Here is a 23,463-nt window from a genome sequence, read left to right as displayed (position 1 = left end):
CTCTCTCTCTGTCTCCCCTCTCTTCTGCTTCTCTCTGGTTAACTATTTCCTCCTTCTGTTAGACAGACTATATTTAATAGCTGCAAATGCCTCTATGTCTTCATCAACCTCTCTCGCTTCTAACTCCCCCTGTCTCTGTTTCTCTCTGTCACACTCTCTCTTTGTCTCTCTCTGTCTCCCTTCCTTCCTCCCTCTCAGGGAGGAGCAGATCTGTCTCTCTCTGTCCCTGACTCTTTTTCTTCCTTCCTTAATTCCTCTCTCCCTCTCTCTCTCCCTCTCTCTCTCTCTCTCTCTCTCTCAGTGAGGAGCAGATCTCTCTCTCTCTCTCTGTGAGGAGCAGATCTCTCTCTCTCTCTCTGTGAGGAGCAGATCTCTCTCTCTCTCAGTGAGGAGCAGATCTCTCTCTCTCTCCCTCTCAGTGAGGAGCAGATCTCTCTCTCTCTCTCTCTCTCAGTGAGGAGCAGATCTGTCTCTCTCTCTCTCTCAGTGAGGAGCAGATCTCTCTCTCTCTCTCTCCCTCTCAGTGAGGAGCAGATCTCTCTCTCTCTCTCTCTCTCTCTCTCTCAGTGAGGAGCAGATCTGTCTCTCTCTCTCTCTCTCTCTCTCTCTCCAGTGAGGAGCAGATCTGTCTCTCTCTCTCTCCTCTCTCTCTCTCTCTCAGTGAGGAGCAGATCTGTCTCTCTCTCTCGTTCTCTCTCTCTCTCTCTCTCTCTCTCTCAGTGAGGAGCAGATCTGTTTCTCTCCCTTTCTCTCTCCCTCTCTCTCTCTCTGAGGAGCAGATCTGTCTCTCTCTCCCTCTCTCTCTCAGTGAGAAGCAGATCTGTCTCTCTCTCCTCTCTCTCTGTGAGGAGCAGATCTGTCTCTCTCTCTCTCTCTCTCTCAGTGAGAGGCAGATCTGTCTCTCTCTCCCTCTCTCTCTCAGTGAGGAGCAGATCTGTCTCTCTCTCCCTCTCTCTCTCTCTCTCTCAGTGAGGAGCAGATCTCTCTCTCTCTCTCTCTCTCTCTCTCTCTCTCTCTCTCTCTCCCCTAGTGAGCAGCAGATCTGTCTCTCTCTCCCTCTCTCTCTCTCTCTCTCTCTCTCTCTCTCTCTCTCTCAGTGAGGAGCAGATCTGTCTCTCTCTCCCTTTCTCTCTCTCGGAGGAGCAGATCTGTCTCTCTCTCTGACAGCGTCGCCGGAACTCTGGGGGATCCGGGACCGGTTGCCAAGGTAACAGGCAGAGACAGAATATTTTTTCCGGAGGAAATTACCAAAGAGGAGAAGCGGAACGATGTGGAACGCCTACGACAGGGGGGAGAGGAGAGAGAGAGAGAGAAAGAGAGAAAGAGAGAGAGAGAGAGAGCGAGAAAGAGAGAGAGCGAGGGGGGGAGAGAGCGAATACGCAGAGGAGAATCCGATTGGTCAGAGATGATATCATCTTCAACAGTGTGTGTGATAAGGTTTATGAGCACGTGTGTATGTGGGTATGTCAGGGTTTAGGTGTGTGTGTGTATGTGGGTATGTCAGGGTTTAGGTGTGTGTGTGTGTGTGTGTGTGTGTGTGTGTGTGTGTGTGTGAGAGTGTTGCACCCTTGTACTGGTTGAGCTGTGGGTGTATGTGTATGTGTGTGTGTGTCTGCACAGTATATAAGCTTCTTGGTCAGGATGGTTGTATGTTAGTGAAAAAAGGGAGGTGGTGGATCTTGGTCAGGATATTAATATGTTATCTTGGTACTGGTTGACCTGTAGGTAGGGGGGTGTATATAGTATATAATATGTTATCTTGGTACTGGTTGACCTGTAGGTAGGGGGGTGTATATAGTATATAATATGTTATCTTTGTACTGGTTGACCTGTAGGTAGGGGGGTGTAAATAGTATATAATATGTTATCTTGGTACTGGTTGACCTGTAGGTAGGGGGGTGTATATAGTATATAATATGTTATCTTGGTACTGGTTGACCTGTAGGTAGGGGGGTGTATATAGTATATAATATGTTATCTTGGTACTGGTTGACCTGTAGGTAGGGGGGTGTATATAGTATATAATATGCTATCTTGGTACTGGTTGACCTGTAGGTAGGGGGGTGTATATAATATGTTATCTTGGTACTGGTTGACCTGTAGGTAGGGGGGTGTATATAATATGTTATCTTGGTACTGGTTGACCTGTAGGTAGGGGGGTGTATATAGTATATAATATGTTATCTTGGTACTGGTTGACCTGTGGGTAGGGGGTGTATATAGTATATAATATGTTATCTTGGTACTGGTTGACCTGTAGGTAGGGGGTGTATATAGTATATAATATGTTATCTTGATACTGGTTGACCTGTAGGTAGGGGGTGTGTATATAGTATATAATATGTTATCTTGGTACTGGTTGACCTGTAGGTAGGGGGTGTATATAGTATATAATATGTTATCTTTGTACTGGTTGACCTGTAGGTAGTGGGGTGTATATAATATATAATATGTTATCTTGGTACTGGTTGACCTGTAGGTAGGGGGGGGTATATAGTATATAATATGTTATCTTGATACTGGTTGACCTGTAGGTAGGGGGGTGTATATAGTATATAATATGTTATCTTGGTACTGGTTGACCTGTAGGTAGGGGGGTGTATATAATATATAATATGTTATCTTGGTACTGGTTGACCTGTAGGTAGGGGGGTGTATATAGTATATAATATGTTATCTTGGTACTGGTTGACCTGTACGTAGGGGGGTGTATATAGTATATAATATGTTATCTTGGTACTGGTTGACCTGTAGGTAGGGGGGTGTATATAGTATATAATATGTTATCTTGGTACTGGTTGACCTGTACGTAGGGGGTGTATATAGTATATAATATGTTATCTTTGTACTGGTTGACCTGTAGGTAGGGGGGTATATAGTATATAGTATGTTACCTTGGTACTGGTTGACCTGTAGGTAGGGGGGTGTATATAGTATATAATATGTTATCTTGGTACTGGTTGACCTGTAGGTAGGGGGGTGTATATAGTATATAATATGTTATCTTGGTACTGGTTGACCTGTAGGTAGGGGGTGTATATAGTATATAATATGTTATCTTGGTACTGGTTGACCTGTAGGTAGGGGGGTGTATATAGTATATAATATGTTATCTTGGTACTGGTTGACCTGTAGGTAGGGGGGTGTATATAGTATATAATATGTTATCTTGGTACTGGTTGACCTGTAGGTAGGGGGGTGTATATAGTATATAATATGTTATCTTGGTACTGGTTGACCTGTAGGTAGGGGGGTGTATATAGTATATAATATGTTATCTTGGTACTGGTTGACCTGTAGGTAGGGGGTGTATATGTATATAATATGTTATCTTGGTACTGGTTGACCTGTAGGTAGGGGGGTGTATATAGTATATAATATGTTATCTTGGTACTGGTTGACCTGTAGGTAGGGGGGTGTATATAGTATATAATATGTTATCTTGGTACTGGTTGACCTGTAGGTAGGGGGGTGTATATAGTATATAATATGTTATCTTGGTACTGGTTGACCTGTAGGTAGGGGGGGTGTATATAGTGTATAATATGTTATCTTGGTACTGGTTGACCTGTAGGTAGGGGGGTGTATATAGTATATAATATGTTATCTTGGTACTGGTTGACCTGTAGGTAGGGGGGTGTATATAGTATATAATATGTTATCTTGGTACTGGTTGACCTGTAGGTAGGGGGGTGTATATAGTATATAATATGTTATCTTGGTACTGGTTGACCTGTAGGTAGGGGGGTGTATATAATATGTTATCTTGGTACTGGTTGACCTGTAGGTAGGGGGTGTATATAGTATATAATATGTTATCTTGGTACTGGTTGACCTGTAGGTAGGGGGGTGTATATAGTATATAATATGTTATCTTGGTACTGGTTGACCTGTAGGTAGGGGGGTGTATATAGTATATAATATGTTATCTTGGTACTGGTTGACCTGTAGGTAGGGGGGTGTATATAGTATATAATATGTTATCTTGGTACTGGTTGACCTGTAGGTAGGGGGGTGTATATAGTATATAATATGTTATCTTGATACTGGTTGACCTGTAGGTAGGGGGGTTAGTATATAATATGTTATCTTGGTACTGGTTGACCTGTAGGTAGGGGGGTGTATATAGTATATAATATGTTATCTTGGTACTGGTTGACCTGTAGGTAGGGGGTTGTATATAATATGTTATCTTGGTACTGGTTGACCTGTAGGTAGGGGGGTGTATATAGTATATAATATGTTATCTTGGTACTGGTTGACCTGTAGGTAGGGGGTGTATATAGTATATAATATGTTATCTTGGTACTGGTTGACCTGTAGGTAGGGGGGTGTATATAGTATATAATATGTTATCTTGATACTGGTTGACCTGTAGGTAGGGGGGTGTATATAGTATATAATATGTTATCTTGGTACTGGTTGACCTGTAGGTAGGGGGGTGTATATAGTATATAATATGTTATCTTGGTACTGGTTGACCTGTAGGTAGGGGGGTGTATATAATTATGTTATCTTGGTACTGGTTGACCTGTAGGTAGGGGGGGTGTATATAGTATATAATATGTTATCTTGGTACTGGTTGACCTGTAGGTAGGGGGGTTAGTATATAATATGTTATCTTGGTACTGGTTGACCTGTAGGTAGGGGGTGTATATAGTATATAATATGTTATCTTGGTACTGGTTGACCTGTAGGTAGGGGGGTGTATATAGTATATAATATGTTATCTTGGTACTGGTTGACCTGTAGGTAGGGGGTGAATATAGTATATAATATGTTATCTTGATACTGGTTGACCTGTAGGTAGGGGGGTGTATATAGTATATAATATGTTATCTTGGTACTGGTTGACCTGTAGGTAGGGGGGGTGTATATAGTATATAATATGTTATCTTGGTACTGGTTGACCTGTAGGTAGGGGGGTGTATATAGTATATAATATGTTATCTTGGTACTGGTTGACCTGTAGGTAGGGGGGTGTATATAGTATATATTGTTATCTTGATACTGGTTGACCTGTAGGTAGGGGGGTGTATATAGTATATAATATGTTATCTTGGTACTGGTTGACCTGTAGGTAGGGGGGTGTATATAGTATATAATATGTTATCTTGGTACTGGTTGACCTGTAGGTAGGGGGGTGTATATAGTATATAATATGTTATCTTGGTACTGGTTGACCTGTAGGTAGGGGGTGTATATAATATGTTATCTTGGTACTGGTTGACCTGTAGGTAGGGGGGTGTATATAGTATATAATATGTTATCTTGATACTGGTTGACCTGTAGGTAGGGGGGTGTATATAGTATATAATATGTTATCTTGGTACTGGTTGACCTGTAGGTAGGGGGTGTATATAGTATATAATATGTTATCTTGGTACTGGTTGACCTGTAGGTAGGGGGGTGTATATAGTATATAATATGTTATCTTGGTACTGGTTGACCTGTAGGTAGGGGGTTATATAGTATATAATATGTTATCTTGGTACTGGTTGACCTGTAGGTAGGGGGGTGTATATAGTATATAATATGTTATCTTGGTACTGGTTGACCTGTAGGTAGGGGGGTTATATAGTATATAATATGTTATCTTGGTACTGGTTGACCTGTAGGTAGGGGGGTGTATATAGTATATAATATGTTATCTTGGTACTGGTTGACCTGTAGGTAGGGGGGTGTATATAATATGTTATCTTGGTACTGGTTGACCTGTAGGTAGGGGGTGTATATAGTATATAATATGTTATCTTGGTACTGGTTGACCTGTAGGTAGGGGTGTATTAGTATATAATATGTTATCTTGGTACTGGTTGACCTGTAGGTAGGGGGGTGTATATAGTATATAATATGTTATCTTGGTACTGGTTGACCTGTAGGTAGGGGGGGTGTATATAGTATATAATATGTTATCTTGGTACTGGTTGACCTGTAGGTAGGGGGGTGTATATAGTATATAATATGTTATCTTGGTACTGGTTGACCTGTAGGTAGGGGGGTGTATATAGTATATAATATGTTATCTTGGTACTGGTTGACCTGTAGGTAGGGGGGTGTATATAGTATATAATATGTTATCTTGGTACTGGTTGACCTGTAGGTAGGGGGGTGTATATAGTATATAATATGTTATCTTGGTACTGGTTGACCTGTAGGTAGGGGGGTGTATATAGTATATAATATGTTATCTTGGTACTGGTTGACCTGTAGGTAGGGGGGTGTATATAGTATATAATATGTTATCTTGGTACTGGTTGACCTGTAGGTAGGGGGTGTATATAGTATATAATATGTTATCTTGGTACTGGTTGACCTGTAGGTAGGGGGGTGTATATAGTATATAATATGTTATCTTGGTACTGGTTGACCTGTAGGTAGGGGGGTGTATATAGTATATAATATGTTATCTTGGTACTGGTTGACCTGTAGGTAGGGGGGTGTATATAGTATATAATATGTTATCTTGGTACTGGTTGACCTGTAGGTAGGGGGGGTGTATATAGTATATAATATGTTATCTTGGTACTGGTTGACCTGTAGGTAGGGGGTGTATATAGTATATAATATGTTATCTTGGTACTGGTTGACCTGTAGGTAGGGGGGTGTATATAGTATATAATATGTTATCTTGGTACTGGTTGACCTGTAGGTAGGGGGGTGTATATAGTATATAATATGTTATCTTGGTACTGGTTGACCTGTAGGTAGGGGGGGTGTATATAGTATATAATATGTTATCTTGGTACTGGTTGACCTGTAGGTAGGGGGGTGTATATAGTATATAATATGTTATCTTGGTACTGGTTGACCTGTAGGTAGGGGGGTGTATATAGTATATAATATGTTATCTTGGTACTGGTTGACCTGTAGGTAGGGGGGTGTATATATATATAATATGTTATCTTGGTACTGGTTGACCTGTAGGTAGGGGGGGTGTATATAGTATATAATATGTTATCTTGGTACTGGTTGACCTGTAGGTAGGGGGGTGTATATAGTATATAATATGTTATCTTGGTACTGGTTGACCTGTAGGTAGGGGGGTGTATATAGTATATAATATGTTATCTTGGTACTGGTTGACCTGCAGGTAGGGGGGTGTATATAGTATATAATATGTTATCTTGATACTGGTTGACCTGTAGGTAGGGGGGTGTATATAGTATATAATATGTTATCTTGGTACTGGTTGACCTGTAGGTAGGGGGTGTATATAGTATATAATATGTTATCTTGGTACTGGTTGACCTGTAGGTAGGGGGGTGTATATAGTATATAATATGTTATCTTGGTACTGGTTGACCTGTAGGTAGGGGGTGTATATAGTATATAATATGTTATCTTGGTACTGGTTGACCTGTAGGTAGGGGGGTGTATATAGTATATAATATGTTATCTTGGTACTGGTTGACCTGTAGGTAGGGGGGTGTATATAGTATATAATATGTTATCTTGGTACTGGTTGACCTGTAGGTAGGGGGGTGTATATAATAATATGTTATCTTGGTACTGGTTGACCTGTAGGTAGGGGGGTGTATATAGTATATAATATGTTATCTTGATACTGGTTGACCTGTAGGTAGGGGGGTGTATATAGTATATAATATGTTATCTTGGTACTGGTTGACCTGTAGGTAGGGGGTGTATATAAATATGTTATCTTGGTACTGGTTGACCTGTAGGTAGGGGGGTGTATATAGTATATAATATGTTATCTTGGTACTGGTTGACCTGTAGGTAGGGGGGTGTATATAGTATATAATATGTTATCTTGATACTGGTTGACCTGTAGGTAGGGGGTGTATATAGTATATAATATGTTATCTTGGTACTGGTTGACCTGTAGGTAGGGGGGGTGTATATAGTATATAATATGTTATCTTGGTACTGGTTGACCTGTAGGTAGGGGGGTGTATATAGTATATAATATGTTATCTTGGTACTGGTTGACCTGTAGGTAGGGGGGTGTATATAGTATATAATATGTTATCTTGGTACTGGTTGACCTGTAGGTAGGGGGGTGTATATAGTATATAATATGTTATCTTGGTACTGGTTGACCTGTAGGTAGGGGGTGTATATATATAATATGTTATCTTGGTACTGGTTGACCTGTAGGTAGGGGGTGTATATAGTATATAATATGTTATCTTGGTACTGGTTGACCTGTAGGTAGGGGGGTAGTATATAATATGTTATCTTGATACTGGTTGACCTGTAGGTAGGGGGGTGTATATAGTATATAATATGTTATCTTGGTACTGGTTGACCTGTAGGTAGGGGGGTGTATATAGTATATAATATGTTATCTTGGTACTGGTTGACCTGTAGGTAGGGGGGTGTATATAGTATATAATATGTTATCTTGGTACTGGTTGACCTGTAGGTAGGGGGGTGTATATAGTATATAATATGTTATCTTGGTACTGGTTGACCTGTAGGTAGGGGGTGTATATAGTATATAATATGTTATCTTGGTACTGGTTGACCTGTAGGTAGGGGGGTGTATATAGTATATAATATGTTATCTTGGTACTGGTTGACCTGTAGGTAGGGGGTGTATATAATATGTTATCTTGGTACTGGTTGACCTGTAGGTAGGGGGGTGTATATAGTATATAATATGTTATCTTGGTACTGGTTGACCTGTAGGTAGGGGGTGTATAGTATATAATATGTTATCTTGGTACTGGTTGACCTGTAGGTAGGGGGGTGTATATAGTATATAATATGTTATCTTGGTACTGGTTGACCTGTAGGTAGGGGGTGTATATGTATATAATATGTTATCTTGATACTGGTTGACCTGTAGGTAGGGGGGTGTATATAGTATATAATATGTTATCTTGGTACTGGTTGACCTGTAGGTAGGGGGGTGTATATAGTATATAATATGTTATCTTGGTACTGGTTGACCTGTAGGTAGGGGGGGTGTATATAGTATATAATATGTTATCTTGGTACTGGTTGACCTGTAGGTAGGGGGGTGTATATAGTATATAATATGTTATCTTGGTACTGGTTGACCTGTAGGTAGGGGGGTAGTATATAATATGTTATCTTGGTACTGGTTGACCTGTAGGTAGGGGGGTGTATATAATATGTTATCTTGATACTGGTTGACCTGTAGGTAGGGGGTGTATATAATATGTTATCTTGGTACTGGTTGACCTGTAGGTAGGGGGTTATATAGTATATAATATGTTATCTTGGTACTGGTTGACCTGTAGGTAGGGGGTGTATATAGTATATAATATGTTATCTTGGTACTGGTTGACCTGTAGGTAGGGGGTGTATATAGTATATAATATGTTATCTTGGTACTGGTTGACCTGTAGGTAGGGGGGTGTATATAGTATATAATATGTTATCTTGGTACTGGTTGACCTGTAGGTAGGGGGGGTGTATATAGATATAATATGTTATCTTGGTACTGGTTGACCTGTAGGTAGGGGGGGTGTATATAGTATATAATATGTTATCTTGGTACTGGTTGACCTGTAGGTAGGGGGTGTATATAGTATATAATATGTTATCTTGGTACTGGTTGACCTGTAGGTAGGGGGGTGTATATAGTATATAATATGTTATCTTGGTACTGGTTGACCTGTAGGTAGGGGGGGTGTATATAGTATATAATATGTTATCTTGGTACTGGTTGACCTGTAGGTAGGGGGGTGTATATAGTATATAATATGTTATCTTGGTACTGGTTGACCTGTAGGTAGGGGGGTGTATATAGTATATAATATGTTATCTTGGTACTGGTTGACCTGTAGGTAGGGGGTGTATATAGTATATAATATGTTATCTTGGTACTGGTTGACCTGTAGGTAGGGGGGTGTATATAATATGTTATCTTGGTACTGGTTGACCTGTAGGTAGGGGGTGTATATATATATATGTTATCTTGGTACTGGTTGACCTGTAGGTAGGGGGGTGTATATAGTATATAATATGTTATCTTGGTACTGGTTGACCTGTAGGTAGGGGGGTGTATATAGTATATAATATGTTATCTTGGTACTGGTTGACCTGTAGGTAGGGGGGTGTATATAGTATATAATATGTTATCTTGGTACTGGTTGACCTGTAGGTAGGGGGGGTGTATATAGTATATAATATGTTATCTTGGTACTGGTTGACCTGTAGGTAGGGGGGTGTATATAGTATATAATATGTTATCTTGGTACTGGTTGACCTGTAGGTAGGGGGGTGTATATAGTATATAATATGTTATCTTGGTACTGGTTGACCTGTAGGTAGGGGGGTGTATATAGTATATAATATGTTATCTTGGTACTGGTTGACCTGTAGGTAGGGGGGTGTATATAGTATATAATATGTTATCTTGGTACTGGTTGACCTGTAGGTAGGGGGGTGTATATAGTATATAATATGTTATCTTGGTACTGGTTGACCTGTAGGTAGGGGGGTGTATATAGTATATAATATGTTATCTTGGTACTGGTTGACCTGTAGGTAGGGGGGTGTATATAGTATATAATATGTTATCTTGGTACTGGTTGACCTGTAGGTAGGGGGTGTATATAGTATATAATATGTTATCTTGGTACTGGTTGACCTGTAGGTAGGGGGGTGTATATAGTATATAATATGTTATCTTGGTACTGGTTGACCTGTAGGTAGGGGGGTGTATATAGTATATAATATGTTATCTTGGTACTGGTTGACCTGTAGGTAGGGGGGTGTATATAGTATATAATATGTTATCTTGGTACTGGTTGACCTGTAGGTAGGGGGGTGTATATAGTATATAATATGTTATCTTGGTACTGGTTGACCTGTAGGTAGGGGGGTGTATATAGTATATAATATGTTATCTTGGTACTGGTTGACCTGTAGGTAGGGGGGTGTATATAATATTGTTATCTTGGTACTGGTTGACCTGTAGGTAGGGGGGTGTATATAGTATATAATATGTTATCTTGGTACTGGTTGACCTGTAGGTAGGGGGGTGTATATAGTATATAATATGTTATCTTGGTACTGGTTGACCTGTAGGTAGGGGGTGTATATAATATGTTATCTTGGTACTGGTTGACCTGTAGGTAGGGGGGTGTATATAGTATATAATATGTTATCTTGGTACTGGTTGACCTGTAGGTAGGGGGGTGTATATAGTATATAATATGTTATCTTGGTACTGGTTGACCTGTAGGTAGGGGGGTGTATATAGTATATAATATGTTATCTTGGTACTGGTTGACCTGTAGGTAGGGGGGTGTATATAGTATATAATATGTTATCTTGGTACTGGTTGACCTGTAGGTAGGGGGGTGTATATAGTATATAATATGTTATCTTGGTACTGGTTGACCTGTAGGTAGGGGGGTGTATATAGTATATAATATGTTATCTTGGTACTGGTTGACCTGTAGGTAGGGGGGTGTATATAGTATATAATATGTTATCTTGGTACTGGTTGACCTGTAGGTAGGGGGGTGTATATAGTATATAATATGTTATCTTGGTACTGGTTGACCTGTAGGTAGGGGGGTGTATATAGTATATAATATGTTATCTTGGTACTGGTTGACCTGTAGGTAGGGGGGTTTAGTATATAATATGTTATCTTGGTACTGGTTGACCTGTAGGTAGGGGGGTGTATATAGTATATAATATGTTATCTTGGTACTGGTTGACCTGTAGGTAGGGGGGTGTATATAGTATATATATGTTATCTTGGTACTGGTTGACCTGTAGGTAGGGGGTGTATATAGTATATAATATGTTATCTTGGTACTGGTTGACCTGTAGGTAGGGGGGTGTATATAGTATATAATATGTTATCTTGGTACTGGTTGACCTGTAGGTAGGGGGGTGTATATAGTATATAATATGTTATCTTGGTACTGGTTGACCTGTAGGTAGGGGGGGTGTATATAGTATATAATATGTTATCTTGGTACTGGTTGACCTGTAGGTAGGGGGGTGTATATAGTATATAATATGTTATCTTGGTACTGGTTGACCTGTAGGTAGGGGGGTGTATATAGTATATAATATGTTATCTTGGTACTGGTTGACCTGTAGGTAGGGGGGTGTATATAGTATATAATATGTTATCTTGGTACTGGTTGACCTGTAGGTAGGGGGGGTGTATATAGTATATAATATGTTATCTTGGTACTGGTTGACCTGTAGGTAGGGGGGTGTATATAGTTAATATGTTATCTTGGTACTGGTTGACCTGTAGGTAGGGGGGTGTATATAGTATATAATATGTTATCTTGGTACTGGTTGACCTGTAGGTAGGGGGGTATATAGTATATAATATGTTATCTTGGTACTGGTTGACCTGTAGGTAGGGGGGTGTATATAGTATATAATATGTTATCTTGGTACTGGTTGACCTGTAGGTAGGGGGGTGTATATAGTATATAATATGTTATCTTGGTACTGGTTGACCTGTAGGTAGGGGGGTGTATATAGTATATAATATGTTATCTTGGTACTGGTTGACCTGTAGGTAGGGGGGTGTATATAGTATATAATATGTTATCTTGGTACTGGTTGACCTGTAGGTAGGGGGGTGTATATAGTATATAATATGTTATCTTGGTACTGGTTGACCTGTAGGTAGGGGGGTGTATATAGTATATAATATGTTATCTTGGTACTGGTTGACCTGTAGGTAGGGGGGTGTATATAATATGTTATCTTGGTACTGGTTGACCTGTAGGTAGGGGGGGTGTATATAGTATATAATATGTTATCTTGGTACTGGTTGACCTGTAGGTAGGGGGTGTATTGTATATAATATGTTATCTTGATACTGGTTGACCTGTAGGTAGGGGGGTGTATATAGTATATAATATGTTATCTTGGTACTGGTTGACCTGTAGGTAGGGGGGTGTATATAGTATATAATATGTTATCTTGGTACTGGTTGACCTGTAGGTAGGGGGGTGTATATAGTATATAATATGTTATCTTGGTACTGGTTGACCTGTAGGTAGGGGGGTGTATATAATATGTTATCTTGGTACTGGTTGACCTGTAGGTAGGGGGTGTATATAGTATATAATATGTTATCTTGGTACTGGTTGACCTGTAGGTAGGGGGGTGTATATAGTATATAATATGTTATCTTGGTACTGGTTGACCTGTAGGTAGGGGGGTGTATATAGTATATAATATGTTATCTTGGTACTGGTTGACCTGTAGGTAGGGGGGTGTATATAGTATATAATATGTTATCTTGGTACTGGTTGACCTGTAGGTAGGGGGTTATAGTATATAATATGTTATCTTGATACTGGTTGACCTGTAGGTAGGGGGGTGTATATAATATGTTATCTTGATACTGGTTGACCTGTAGGTAGGGGGTGTATATAATATGTTATCTTGGTACTGGTTGACCTGTAGGTAGGGGGGGTGTATATAGTATATAATATGTTATCTTGGTACTGGTTGACCTGTAGGTAGGGGGGTGTATATAGTATATAATATGTTATCTTGGTACTGGTTGACCTGTAGGTAGGGGGGTGTATATAGTATATAATATGTTATCTTGGTACTGGTTGACCTGTAGGTAGGGGGTGTATATAGTATATAATATGTTATCTTGATACTGGTTGACCTGTAGGTAGGGGGTGTATATAGTATATAATATGTTATCTTGGTACTGGTTGACCTGTAGGTAGGGGGTGTATATAGTATATAATATGTTATCTTGGTACTGGTTGACCTGTAGGTAGGGGGGTGTATATAGTATATAATATGTTATCTTGGTACTGGTTGACCTGTAGGTAGGGGGGGTGTATATAGTATATAATATGTTATCTTGATACTGGTTGACCTGTAGGTAGGGGGGTGTATATAGTATATAATATGTTATCTTGGTACTGGTTGACCTGTAGGTAGGGGGTGTATATAGTATATAATATGTTATCTTGGTACTGGTTGACCTGTAGGTAGGGGGGTGTATATAGTATATAATATGTTATCTTGATACTGGTTGACCTGTAGGTAGGGGGGTGTATATAGTATATAATATGTTATCTTGGTACTGGTTGACCTGTAGGTAGGGGGGTGTATATAGTATATAATATGTTATCTTGGTACTGGTTGACCTGTAGGTAGGGGGGTGTATATAGTATATAATATGTTATCTTGGTACTGGTTGACCTGTAGGTAGGGGGGTGTATATAGTATATAATATGTTATCTTGGTACTGGTTGACCTGTAGGTAGGGGGGTTTGTATATAATATGTTATCTTGGTACTGGTTGACCTGTAGGTAGGGGGTGTATATAGTATATAATATGTTATCTTGGTACTGGTTGACCTGTGGGTAGGGGGGTGTATATAGTATATAATATGTTATCTTGGTACTGGTTGACCTGTAGGTAGGGGGGTGTATATAGTATATAATATGTTATCTTGGTACTGGTTGACCTGTAGGTAGGGGGTGTATATAGTATATAATATGTTATCTTGGTACTGGTTGACCTGTAGGTAGGGGGGTGTATATAGTATATAATATGTTATCTTGGTACTGGTTGACCTGTAGGTAGGGGGGTGTATATAGTATATAATATGTTATCTTGGTACTGGTTGACCTGTAGGTAGGGGGGTGTATATAGTATATAATATGTTATCTTGATACTGGTTGACCTGTAGGTAGGGGGGTGTATATATAATATGTTATCTTGGTACTGGTTGACCTGTAGGTAGGGGGGTGTATATAGTATATAATATGTTATCTTGGTACTGGTTGACCTGTAGGTAGGGGGGTGTATATAATATGTTATCTTGGTACTGGTTGACCTGTAGGTAGGGGGGTGTATATAGTATATAATATGTTATCTTGGTACTGGTTGACCTGTAGGTAGGGGGGTATGTATATAATATGTTATCTTGGTACTGGTTGACCTGTAGGTAGGGGGGTGTATATAGTATATAATATGTTATCTTGGTACTGGTTGACCTGTAGGTAGGGGGGTGTATATAGTATATAATATGTTATCTTGGTACTGGTTGACCTGTAGGTAGGGGGGTGTATATAGTATATAATATGTTATCTTGGTACTGGTTGACCTGTAGGTAGGGGGGTGTATATAGTATATAATATGTTATCTTGGTACTGGTTGACCTGTAGGTAGGGGGGTGTATATAGTATATAATATGTTATCTTGGTACTGGTTGACCTGTAGGTAGGGGGGTGTATATAGTATATAATATGTTATCTTGGTACTGGTTGACCTGTAGGTAGGGGGGTGTATATAGTATATAATATGTTATCTTGGTACTGGTTGACCTGTAGGTAGGGGGTGTATATAGTATATAATATGTTATCTTGGTACTGGTTGACCTGTGGGTAGGGGGGTGTATATAATATGTTATCTTGGTACTGGTTGACCTGTAGGTAGGGGGGTGTATATAGTATATAATATGTTATCTTGGTACTGGTTGACCTGTAGGTAGGGGGGTGTATATAGTATATAATATGTTATCTTGGTACTGGTTGACCTGTAGGTAGGGGGGTTGTATATAATATGTTATCTTGGTACTGGTTGACCTGTAGGTAGGGGGGGTGTATATAGTATATAATATGTTATCTTGATACTGGTTGACCTGTAGGTAGGGGGGTGTATATAGTATATAATATGTTATCTTGATACTGGTTGACCTGTAGGTAGGGGGGTTGTATATAATATGTTATCTTGGTACTGGTTGACCTGTAGGTAGGGGGTGTATATAGTATATAATATGTTATCTTGGTACTGGTTGACCTGTAGGTAGGGGGGTGTATATAGTATATAATATGTTATCTTGGTACTGGTTGACCTGTAGGTAGGGGGGTGTATATAGTATATAATATGTTATCTTGGTACTGGTTGACCTGTAGGTAGGGGGGTGTATATAGTATATAATATGTTATCTTGGTACTGGTTGACCTGTAGGTAGGGGGGTGTATATAGTATATAATATGTTATCTTGGTACTGGTTGACCTGTAGGTAGGGGGGGTGTATATAGTATATAATATGTTATCTTGATACTGGTTGACCTGTAGGTAGGGGGGTGTATATAATATGTTATCTTGGTACTGGTTGACCTGTAGGTAGGGGGGTGTATATAGTATATAATATGTTATCTTGGTACTGGTTGACCTGTAGGTAGGGGGGGTAGTATATAATATGTTATCTTGGTACTGGTTGACCTGTAGGTAGGGGGGTGTATATAGTATATAATATGTTATCTTGGTACTGGTTGACCTGTAGGTAGGGGGGTGTATATAGTATATAATATGTTATCTTGGTACTGGTTGACCTGTAGGTAGGGGGGTGTATATAGTATATAATATGTTATCTTGGTACTGGTTGACCTGTAGGTAGGGGGGTGTATATAGTATATAATATGTTATCTTGGTACTGGTTGACCTGTAGGTAGGGGGGTTGTATATAATATGTTATCTTGGTACTGGTTGACCTGTAGGTAGGGGGGTTGTATATAATATGTTATCTTGGTACTGGTTGACCTGTAGGTAGGGGGTGTATATAATATGTTATCTTGGTACTGGTTGACCTGTAGGTAGGGGGGTGTATATAGTATATAATATGTTATCTTGATACTGGTTGACCTGTAGGTAGGGGGGTGTATATAGTATATAATATGTTATCTTGGTACTGGTTGACCTGTAGGTAGGGGGGTGTATATAGTATATAATATGTTATCTTGGTACTGGTTGACCTGTAGGTAGGGGGGTGTATATAGTATATAATATGTTATCTTGGTACTGGTTGACCTGTAGGTAGGGGGGTATATAGTATATAATATGTTATCTTGGTACTGGTTGACCTGTAGGTAGGGGGGTGTATATAGTATATAATATGTTATCTTGGTACTGGTTGACCTGTAGGTAGGGGGTGTATATAATATGTTATCTTGGTACTGGTTGACCTGTAGGTAGGGGGGTGTATATAGTATATAATATGTTATCTTGGTACTGGTTGACCTGTAGGTAGGGGGGTGTATATAATATGTTATCTTGATACTGGTTGACCTGTAGGTAGGGGGGTGTATATAGTATATAATATGTTATCTTGGTACTGGTTGACCTGTAGGTAGGGGGGTGTATATAGTATATAATATGTTATCTTGGTACTGGTTGACCTGTAGGTAGGGGGGTGTATATAGTATATAATATGTTATCTTGGTACTGGTTGACCTGTAGGTAGGGGGGTGTATATAGTATATAATATGTTATCTTGGTACTGGTTGACCTGTAGGTAGGGGGGTATATAGTATATAATATGTTATCTTGATACTGGTTGACCTGTAGGTAGGGGGGTGTATATAATATGTTATCTTGGTACTGGTTGACCTGTAGGTAGGGGGGGTTGTATATAATATGTTATCTTGGTACTGGTTGACCTGTAGGTAGGGGGGTGTATATAGTATATAATATGTTATCTTGGTACTGGTTGACCTGTAGGTAGGGGGGTGTATATAGTATATAATATGTTATCTTGGTACTGGTTGACCTGTAGGTAGGGGGGTGTATATAGTATATAATATGTTATCTTGGTACTGGTTGACCTGTAGGTAGGGGGGTGTATATAGTATATAATATGTTATCTTGGTACTGGTTGACCTGTAGGTAGGGGGGTGTATATAGTATATAATATGTTATCTTGGTACTGGTTGACCTGTAGGTAGGGGGGTGTATATAGTATATAATATGTTATCTTGGTACTGGTTGACCTGTAGGTAGGGGGGTGTATATAGTATATAATATGTTATCTTGGTACTGGTTGACCTGTAGGTAGGGGGGTGTATATAGTATATAATATGTTATCTTGGTACTGGTTGACCTGTAGGTAGGGGGGTGTATATATTATATTGTTATCTTGATACTGGTTGACCTGTAGGTAGGGGGTGTATATAATATGTTATCTTGATACTGGTTGACCTGTAGGTAGGGGGGTGTATATAATATGTTATCTTGGTACTGGTTGACCTGTAGGTAGGGGGGTGTATATAGTATATAATATGTTATCTTGATACTGGTTGACCTGTAGGTAGGGGGGTGTATATAATATGTTATCTTGGTACTGGTTGACCTGTAGGTAGGGGGGTGTATATAGTATATAATATGTTATCTTGGTACTGGTTGACCTGTAGGTAGGGGGGTGTATATAGTATATAATATGTTATCTTGGTACTGGTTGACCTGTAGGTAGGGGGTGTATATAATATGTTATCTTGGTACTGGTTGACCTGTAGGTAGGGGGGGGTGTATATAGTATATAATATGTTATCTTGGTACTGGTTGACCTGTAGGTAGGGGGGTGTATATAATATGTTATCTTGGTACTGGTTGACCTGTAGGTAGGGGGGTGTATATAGTATATAATATGTTATCTTGGTACTGGTTGACCTGTAGGTAGGGGGGGTGTATATAATATGTTATCTTGATACTGGTTGACCTGTAGGTAGGGGGTGTATATAGTATATAATATGTTATCTTGGTACTGGTTGACCTGTAGGTAGGGGGCTGTATATAGTATATAATATGTTATCTTGGTACTGGTTGACCTGTAGGTAGGGGGGGTGTATATAGTATATAATATGTTATCTTGGTACTGGTTGACCTGTAGGTAGGGGGGTGTATATAGTATATAATATGTTATCTTGGTACTGGTTGACCTGTAGGTAGGGGGTGTATATAATATGTTATCTTGATACTGGTTGACCTGTAGGTAGGGGGTGTATATAATATTTTATCTTGATACTGGTTGACCTGTAGGTAGGGGGTGTATATAATATGTTATCTTGGTACTGGTTGACCTGTAGGTAGGGGGGTGTATATAGTATATAATATGTTATCTTGGTACTGGTTGACCTGTAGGTAGGGGGTGTATATCGTATATAATATGTTATCTTGGTACTGGTTGACCTGTAGGTAGGGGGTGTATATAGTATATAATATGTTATCTTGGTACTGGTTGACCTGTAGGTAGGGGGGTGTATATAGTATATAATATGTTATCTTGGTACTGGTTGACCTGTAGGTAGGGGGGTGTATATAGTATATAATATGTTATCTTGGTACTGGTTGACCTGTAGGTAGGGGGGTGTATATAGTACATAATATGTTATCTTGGTACTGGTTGACCTGTAGGTAGGGGGGTGTATATAGTATATAATATGTTATCTTGGTACTGGTTGACCTGTAGGTAGGGGGGTGTATATAGTATATAATATGTTACCTTGGTACTGGTTGACCTGTGGGTAGGGGGGTGTATATAGTATATAATATGTTATCTTGGTACTGGTTGACCTGTAGGTAGGGGGGTGTATATAATATATAATATGTTATCTTGGTACTGGTTGACCTGTAGGTAGGGGGGTGTATATAGTATATAATATGTTATCTTGGTACTGGTTGACCTGTAGGTAGGGGGGTGTATATAGTATATAATATGTTATCTTGGTACTGGTTGACCTGTAGGTAGGGGGGTGTATATATATATAATATGTTATCTTGGTACTGGTTGACCTGTAGGTAGGGGGGTGTATATAGTATATAATATGTTATCTTGGTACTGGTTGACCTGTAGGGTAGGGGGTGTATATAATATGTTATCTTGTTACTGGTTGACCTGTAGGTAGGGGGGTGTATATAGTATATAATATGTTATCTTGGTACTGGTTGACCTGTGGGTAGGGGGGTGTATATAGTATATAATATGTTATCTTGGTACTGGTTGACCTGTAGGTAGGGGGGTGTATATAGTATATAATATGTTATCTTGGTACTGGTTGACCTGTAGGTAGGGGGGTTATATAGTATATAATATGTTATCTTGATACTGGTTGACCTGTAGGTAGGGGGGTGTATATAGTATATAATATGTATTCTTGATTCTGGTTGACCTGTAGGTAGGGGGGTGTATATAATATGTTATCTTGGTACTGGTTGACCTGTAGGTAGGGGGGTGTATATAGTATATAATATGTTATCTTGGTACTGGTTGACCTGTAGGTAGGGGGTGTATATAATATGTTATCTTGATACTGGTTGACCTGTAGGTAGGGGGGTGTATATAGTATATAATATGTTATCTTGGTACTGGTTGACCTGTAGGTAGGGGGGCTGTATATAGTATATAATATGTTATCTTGGTACTGGTTGACCTGTAGGTAGGGGGTGTATATAGTATATAATATGTTATCTTGGTACTGGTTGACCTGTAGGTAGGGGGGTGTATATAGTATATAATATGTTATCTTGGTACTGGTTGACCTGTAGGTAGGGGGTGTTATAGTATATAATATGTTATCTTGGTACTGGTTGACCTGTAGGTAGGGGGGTGTATATAATATGTTATCTTGATACTGGTTGACCTGTAGGTAGGGGGGTGTATATAATATGTTATCTTGGTACTGGTTGACCTGTAGGTAGGGGGGTGTATATAGTATATAATATGTTATCTTGGTACTGGTTGACCTGTAGGTAGGGGGTGTATATAGTATATAATATGTTATCTTGGTACTGGTTGACCTGTAGGTAGGGGGGTGTATATAGTATATAATATGTTATCTTGATACTGGTTGACCTGTAGGTAGGGGGTGTATATAGTATATAATATGTTATCTTGGTACTGGTTGACCTGTAGGTAGGGGGGTGTATATAGTATATAATATGTTATCTTGATACTGGTTGACCTGTAGGTAGGGGGGTGAATATAGTATATAAAATGTTATCTTGGTACTGGTTGACCTGTAGGTAGGGGGGTGTATATAGTATATAATATGTTATCTTGGTACTGGTTGACCTGTAGGTAGGGGGGTGTATATAGTATATAATATGTTATCTTGATACTGGTTGACCTGTAGGTAGGGGGGTGTATATAGTATATAATATGTTATCTTGGTACTGGTTGACCTGTAGGTAGGGGGGTGTATATAGTATATAATATGTTATCTTGATACTGGTTGACCTGTAGGTAGGGGGGGTGTATATAGTATATAATATGTTATCTTGGTACTGGTTGACCTGTAGGTAGGGGGGTGTATATAGTATATAATATGTTATCTTGGTACTGGTTGACCTGTAGGTAGGGGGGGTGTATATAGTATATAATATGTTATCTTGGTACTGGTTGACCTGTAGGTAGGGGGGTGTATATAGTATATAATATGTTATCTTGGTACTGGTTGACCTGTAGGTAGGGGGGTGTATATAATATGTTAACTTGGTACTGGTTGACCTGTAGGTAGGGGGGTGTATATAGTATATAATATGTTATCTTGGTACTGGTTGACCTGTAGGTAGGGGGGTGTATATAATATGTTAACTTGGTACTGGTTGACCTGTAGGTAGGGGGGTGTATATAGTATATAATATGTTATCTTGGTACTGGTTGACCTGTGGGTAGGGGCTGTATATAATATGTTATCTTGATACTGGTTGACCTGTAGGTAGGGGGGTGTATATAGTATATAATATGTTATCTTGGTACTGGTTGACCTGTGGGTAGGGGGGTGTATATAGTATATAATATGTTATCTTGGTACTGGTTGACCTGTAGGTAGGGGGGTGTATATAGTATATAATATGTTATCTTGGTACTGGTTGACCTGTAGGTAGGGGGGTGTATATAGTATATAATATGTTATCTTGATACTGGTTGACCTGTAGGTAGGGGGGTAGTATATAATATGTTATCTTGGTACTGGTTGACCTGTAGGTAGGGGGGTGTATATAGTATATAATATGTTATCTTGGTACTGGTTGACCTGTAGGTAGGGGGGTGTATATAATATGTTATCTTGGTACTGGTTGACCTGTAGGTAGGGGGGGTGTATATAGTATATAATATGTTATCTTGATACTGGTTGACCTGTAGGTAGGGGGTGTATATAGTATATAATATGTTATCTTGGTACTGGTTGACCTGTAGGTAGGGGGGTGTATATAGTATATAATATGTTATCTTGGTACTGGTTGACCTGTAGGTAGGGGGGTGTATATAGTATATAATATGTTATCTTGGTACTGGTTGACCTGTAGGTAGGGGGGTGTATATAGTATATAATATGTTATCTTGGTACTGGTTGACCTGTAGGTAGGGGGGTGTATATAGTATATAATATGTTATCTTGGTACTGGTTGACCTGTAGGTAGGGGGGTTATATAATATATAATATGTTATCTTGGTACTGGTTGACCTGTAGGTAGGGGGGTGTATATAGTATATAATATGTTATCTTGATACTGGTTGACCTGTGGGTAGGGGGGTGTATATAATATGTTATCTTGGTACTGGTTGACCTGTAGGTAGGGGGGTGTATATAATATGTTATCTTGGTACTGGTTGACCTGTAGGTAGGGGGGTGTATATAGTATATAATATGTTATCTTGGTACTGGTTGACCTGTAGGTAGGGGGGTGTATATAGTATATAATATGTTATCTTGGTACTGGTTGACCTGTATGTAGGGGGTGTATATAATATATAATATGTTATCTTGGTACTGGTTGACCTGTAGGTAGGGGGGTGTATATAGTATATAATATGTTATCTTGATACTGGTTGACCTGTGGGTAGGGGGGTGTATATAATATGTTATCTTGGTACTGGTTGACCTGTAGGTAGGGGGGTGTATATAATATGTTATCTTGGTACTGGTTGACCTGTAGGTAGGGGGGGTGTATATAGTATATAATATGTTATCTTGATACTGGTTGACCTGTAGGTAGGGGGGTGTATATAATATGTTATCTTGGTACTGGTTGACCTGTAGGTAGGGGGGTGTATATAGTATATAATATGTTATCTTGATACTGGTTGACCTGTAGGTAGGGGGGTGTATATAGTATATAATATGTTATCTTGGTACTGGTTGACCTGTAGGTAGGGGGTGTATATAATATGTTATCTTGGTACTGGTTGACCTGTGGGTAGGGGGTGTATATAGTATATAATATGTTATCTTGATACTGGTTGACCTGTAGGTAGGGGGGTGTATATAGTATATAATATGTTATCTTGGTACTGGTTGACCTGTAGGTAGGGGGGTGTATATAGTATATAATATGTTATCTTGGTACTGGTTGACCTGTAGGTAGGGGGGTGTATATAGTATATAATATGTTATCTTAATACTGGTTGACCTGTAGGTAGGGGGGTGTATATAGTATATAATATGTATTCTTGATTCTGGTTGACCTGTAGGTAGGGGGGTGTATATAGTATATAATATGTTATATTGGTACTGGTTGACCTGTAGGTAGGGGGTGTATATAGTATATAATATGTTATCTTAATACTGGTTGACCTGTAGGTAGTGGGGTGTATATAGTATATAATATGTTATCTTGGTACTGGTTGACCTGTAGGTAGGGGGTGTATATAGTATATAATATGTTATCTTTGTACTGGTTGACCTGTAGGTAGGGGGTGTATATAGTATATAATATGT

General features: G+C 39.2%; 1 protein-coding gene across 1 annotated transcript in view; it reads right to left on the bottom strand.

Moving 5' to 3' along the window:
• LOC123742542 (mastermind-like protein 3) overlaps window positions 1–23,463 on the bottom strand; it is a 229,890-nt gene that overhangs the window by 13,455 nt on the left and 192,972 nt on the right. The window lies entirely within an intron of this gene.

Source organism: Salmo salar, chromosome ssa04 (assembly GCF_905237065.1).
Source record: "Salmo salar chromosome ssa04, Ssal_v3.1, whole genome shotgun sequence".
NCBI lineage: Eukaryota > Metazoa > Chordata > Actinopteri > Salmoniformes > Salmonidae > Salmo > Salmo salar.
The sequence above is the reverse complement of the archived record's forward strand: the minus strand, read 5'-3'. Positions and strand labels throughout refer to the sequence as shown.